This window comes from Bison bison, unplaced genomic scaffold, assembly GCF_000754665.1.
Source record: "Bison bison bison isolate TAMUID 2011002044 unplaced genomic scaffold, Bison_UMD1.0 scf7180017854252, whole genome shotgun sequence".
NCBI classification, from domain to species: Eukaryota; Metazoa; Chordata; class Mammalia; order Artiodactyla; family Bovidae; genus Bison; species Bison bison.
In genome coordinates this window covers 3636247-3641825 of record NW_011484825.1, presented here as the reverse complement: position 1 = coordinate 3641825, position 5579 = coordinate 3636247, and the positions used below count along the sequence as shown (strand labels likewise).

General features: G+C 44.0%; 1 protein-coding gene across 4 annotated transcripts in view; it reads right to left on the bottom strand.

Annotated features, from left to right (window-relative positions):
- Nucleotides 1–2397, bottom strand: part of LRRC4C (leucine rich repeat containing 4C) — a 191798-nt gene extending 189401 nt beyond the window's left edge. For all 4 annotated transcript variants that reach the window (XM_010856213.1, XM_010856233.1, XM_010856225.1 and 1 more), the window contains exon 1: nt 455–2397. The gene's annotated coding sequence lies outside the window, so the exon portion shown is untranslated. The remainder of the gene's footprint in view (nt 1–454) is intronic.
- Between the last annotated feature and the right edge of the window lie 3182 nt (nt 2398–5579).

Sequence of the window (5579 nt, the reverse complement as noted above, 5' to 3'; positions counted from 1 at the left end):
TGTGTTAATACATTCTGTTGATCTGCGATGTCAGGTTGGATAATGAAATTTAAATTGGGTCCCTTCGATTTCCAATGGCTAAACATCTGTGAATCTAACTCTGGAGCTGCCAGGCAACTTAAACGCATTCTTGAGTGTCAATCACACAGCACAAGGCACCCCACACTGCAGCGGCTTTCCTGGGGAAAAATTTTTTTTTTCCTGATGAACATTTGCAAAGGCGTTTGCCTGGGTTGCAGACAACCTGCATCATTGTAGCAAACCAGCTTATCAGTGATCGCAGCCCAGCAGCCCAATGGAGCAATCGTGTGGGCCACCTTCTCCCTATTTTCTGGCCTCCCACAGCCAGGTCTTTAGAAATCACACTCAGGGGGTGAAGGGATAAAGGAATCAGGGATGCTAAATTCATGGCCATTTTCTTCACCAATACATAAGAAAAAAAAGGTTCACTCACTGTATTTCAGACTGATCACAGCAACATCCAGATGGATATCCAGGTGGTTAAGAACAAGCGGAAAAACGCATGATCTTGACACCAAAAAGAAAAAAAAAAGGCGGGGATGGGGGGAGAAACGAGGTTGATGAAGAAAAATCCAACTGCAATTATCCGTCAATTTTAGTCAACATAGGCACAAATCCAACTGTCCTCTGCTGGCTTCTCTCCCCCAATCAATGCCTCATTCTGCCGCGGTCAACTTTTCTTCTCCGAAATTTCTTTGCAGATGTATTATTAATTCCCTCTCCTCTTGTGGGAAATTCAAAAAGAAAACACCACCATATCAAGTCTTTACTTTCCTAAAAAAGCCCCAAACTTTTCATTCCAAAAATATCTCCTTGGCTTACTTTCTCCTTTATAGAAAAAAAAAAAAAAAAGCACATACTTTTGTTTGTGAATCCACGGTTCTCCATTTCCAATCATCCTTTTGGGGAGGGGGGATCGCTGTTTTTATGGTTAATTATTTATGTCAGAATACATCAACCCCCGCGGGTCTGACACTGGTTTATTTCATTTTTCAATGCTCCCTGTGTGCACATATACACATGTGTGTTAAGATCCAGGTCTCACAAGAAAAAGCTTCATTCTTCCTTCTCTCTTGCACAATCAGTTTATCCACTGCGTTCGGTTCCAAGAGATAGCTGCGTCCCGCATCCTTCATTTTTGCAACGCACCCAACCGCCACCGCCACCAAAAAAAAAAAGTCTCGTTTTACATCGCCGATTCCTCTCCCCAAGCCCCACCTCGAAGAAGAATTTGGGGCTCAACTCCCCCCACTCGCCACCCTTCCGGCCGGCCCCTTCTCCAAAGATCTGATTAGATTTCTCATCACAACCCAGTGCGCAATTGGATTTTTGATTTCAGCCACCCGGCCAGCCACCTTCCCCTCTCCCTCCAAACTCTCTGTTATATCCTGTCTCCTTCCCTCCACCGCCTCTGCAATTTCATAATCTCACGTTAAATGGAGTGCGGGGGGCGGGGGCGGGGGTAGGGGCGGAGGTAGTGGAGGAAAATTTCAAGGCTCCGTCAGCTGTCAAGAAGAAACCCATTCCTTCCCCCAGCTACTTCGTTTTCTTCTTCTTTTTTTAAAAGCTCAGGGTGGCTTGCGCTTCCTCTGTCCCCGCCCCCACCCCCGGCACCCGGTCCAGATTCTCCAGGTGTAGCAGAACTCCACGGTCAGGGCTGGGATCACGGGGGAGACGCGTGACGCTGTCCCTCGCCGGTGGCCCCTGCCAGCCACCGGGTCCCCTTCTCATCCATCAGCGGGCTGCGAATCCAGGGGCGCCGCGACGAAAGAAGTTCAAATTGGGCTTTTATTTCAAATAAGGAGGGCGAAGCGAGGGGCTCCACGGGGGTGTGAGGCAAGTGAAAAAAATAATAAGGAAAGAGGATAGAAAATGGAACGAAGGCGGTTAAAAAAAAAATCCTTAGTCGCTGGCTCCTCTCATCCTTCTCGAATGAAACTGCAGCTCTGATCTCATTTCCAGCTGCGTCGGGTACATTTTGGAGCCACAAGTTGGTCCCTCTTCTCGCAGACCTTCCCGACGCCGGCTAGTCCTCCGCCAAGAGATGCGTTACCTGGAGCGCAGCTGCTCCGCGCGGTCCTTAGCGCCATCGCCCCGGCTCGCGGCTCCCAGCGCGGCATAAACCCCAGTCCCCTTCCATCCACTTCGGCTGGAACTCTCTGCCTCCCCCGCCCGATCCTCTCTCCCCTCTTTTCCCTCCGATATTAAATGCGCTCCCAGGGCGGGCGGCAGCTCCTTTCTCTAAGCCAATGCCACGTCCCGAAGGTTTGCGTCCCCGCTCCCCAAATCTCCTTTCGGACTGCGGTCCCCTTCCCTCTGCCCCTCTTTCTTTCCCTTTTTCCTTTCCCTTTCTCTGCTTGTGATCAGTAAAATACAATTACCCAATTACCTCCCATCATCTTAGCACTGATTGGTCAATTGCATTAACACTTGAAGTCGGGGACGAGGGGATTGGAGCCTCTGCGGTGTGGCACCGCTGCCACCTGGAGGGCAGAACCGGAACAGCCGTGTTTCAGAGCCACCCCCCGCGCTTGGAGGTTAGTAATAAGCAGAGAAACTCAGGGGTGGTGCTGTGGGAGAAGTTATCTTTTTTTTTTTTTCCTCTCAAAGCCTGGCTGTTTTCATCCTGAAAGCCAGGAGTTGGAGCTACAGAGGGGAAGACATTAAAATCAAATCACCATTAGCATCCTGAAATATCAATTACACAATGCTATTGCTTTCATTGAAAGCTGAACATGAGCTTCTTCCCTCCCTAGGTAAGGAGGCTGCTCACAAGGTAAGGATTAACACAGTACTGTTACCTAGGATGTACTAGTCGGAATCTAGGAGGAGCTGAAAAGCGGCCAGGGAGGGAGCGTGTGGTCCTGCAGGATAAAACACCAAGAGGAAACACGGTAAAGGCGAGACAGGAGCCTTCAGCCTATGCAGTGTTGCAGTAAATTGGCCTCTTCAGTTTGCACAAGACATCCAGGACAGTTTGACAACTCAATTCCAACATCCCTCTCTCCTGGTTATGGGCTTTTCCATCAACTTATTTTAGGGGCAGGGGCAGGTGGCATATTTCAACTTCACTGCATCTTAGAAAGATGGAAGGGCCCACACAATAATATGATTAATAACATATTTATGTGGATTTCTTTCTCCACTATACAATTGTCAGAGGCTTTTTCTGTAAGCTATAGTTATATTTTATGCCATTCACATATGTGACCTTGAGATTTGAAATAGATAAAATGAATAATAATTCAGACAATAAAGCATTATATTCATTGGGAGAGGAAGGGAAATAACTATTTCTTTGTTTCAGGTTGCATCATCAATGATTTCTGTTCTGGTTTACTTTTGAAAAGTCAGAATATGTATTTGGCTTGAAAACAGTTTTAACAGGCAGTAGACCACTGACTTAGCAGCAGCCGCAGCAGCAGACCACTCTATTCCCATGGACCGAGGAGCCTGGTGGGCTGCAGTCCATGGGGTCACTAAGAGTCGACGTGACTGAGCGACTTCACTTTCACTTTTCACTTCCATCCATCTGAGAAGGAAATGGCAAACCACTCCAGTGTTCTTGCCTGGAGAATCCCAGGGATGGGGGAGCCTGGTGGGCTGCCCTCTATGGGGTCGCACAGAGTCGGACACGACTGAAGCGACTTAACAGCAGCAGCAGCAGACCATTCTATTAAAGCACATTATATACTTTACATTTGAGTCTTTATGTTACAAATCATAATGAGTAGGGACATTCAACAGAAAGGGAGAAAAATTTTACTAAGGAAACATTAAAGGCATATCGAAATTCACACCAAATGTTACACATTTTTTCCTATTCCCTTTATAGTACATGGGTATTTCCTCCTTTGAGGTCTTCCCAAGTGGCTCAGTGGTTAAGACTTCACCTGCCAATGTAAGAGACACAGGTTCCATCCCTAGGTCGGAAGATCCTCTGGAGGAGGAAATAACAACCCATTCCAGTATTCTTGTCTGTAAAATCCCATGGACAGAGGAGCCAGGAGAGCTACAGTCCATGGGGTCGCAAAATAATCAGACACGACTTAGTGACTAAACAATATTTCCTCATTTAGAGTTAAAAAAGAACTACATCTGTATATTTCTTTGGGTACTAAGCACATATTCTAAAATGTATTACTGATGTCAGCACCTGCAAGAAAAAAAAAGCCTTTCTTTACACATGGATTGTAATTTACTTAATTTCTCTGTTTTTGGATAACTTTGATATAGTTATGAATTGCATAAAAGGTGAATTTGTTCAGGGGTAACAGCATTGCTTCTATTTTTAAAAGACAACTGTATTGACTGATTCAAAACTCTAGTGGGCAGTTGACTGTAAGTTTAATCTGTTTTTTGAAGCTCTTATCCTTATATGCCAATTACAGTTTACCAACTAATAAACCATTAAAAAGTGCTTTCACTAGCTGCTCTAGATAGCTTCAAAGGAATCTACCTTCTGGTTCTGAACTAAGCTAGAAGCCATTTGAAATGAAAATTTTCCTTTTAGGGATTTTGACAGCAAGGGAAAGGCCAATGATTTGTTTTTCAAAGATGATTATCAGCTACCTACCAGATATATTTAAAGCCTTTCAGAATGAATTAATCTATCCAACAAAGCAGTGGTGAAGGATCAGTGTTATTTAACCAACAAGCAAAAGGAAGATCTTCCCTTTTCTATTTACCTTCCCATTCAGCAGCTACAATTTCTTTTCCTACTTCAGTTGCTCCTTCACACCGTATGACCTTGAATTAGTCATTTGGCTTTCATTTTTTGATTCAAACTCAACACAGTGTTTTGGGGTCATCCCTATGGCATGGTTTTCTTTTGCTGACTTCTCATATACTTCAATCACTCACCTTATTTAAAACTCAAAACAACCCCTTGAGAGATTTGTAAAGATGAGGAAAGTGATGAAAAAGCTACATATTTGGTAAATATGTGTTTTCAAGACATAGGCAAGTCTTGAACTCAGATCTACTCAATTCCAGTTCTTCCAATTTTGCTACAGTTTCTAGATTTCAGGGACATATCTAAGACAGTCATAGGTGTGCACACTGTTATGATCAGCACTGAATCCCAGAGAGGCATTTGTAACTCCATGGGGGAAATTGACACATTTGTCTCAGAATGATCTTACTCAAAGAGAATTGAAATAAGTAGTCCACATGCTAACTGTCATACAAATGCACACACAAACTAAATTAACTAATGACATAAATACAGATATTTATTAAGTAGGAGTAGCCAGATACTGTCATTGATGACAGCATATGTGTTTAAGTAAAATTCTTCATGAAAATTCTTTTACAGGAAATAATTGCCCAAAGAGTAACGGATTGATCATGTTGTCACACTTCCAGTTAGTTCGTTTAGTTATCAAAAGCATGGGCAGGACAGATGCCATTAAAATGTGATGAAATTAAAGGAAGAGGAGCACCATGCTTAACTGGGCATGTTTGTTCTATGAACTTTGAGAAGTCTAGGTTAATTCTTTCCTAATTTGTAGGCATTTGGTTGGGGAAATAAAATTATGTTATTTCACTATGTGCCA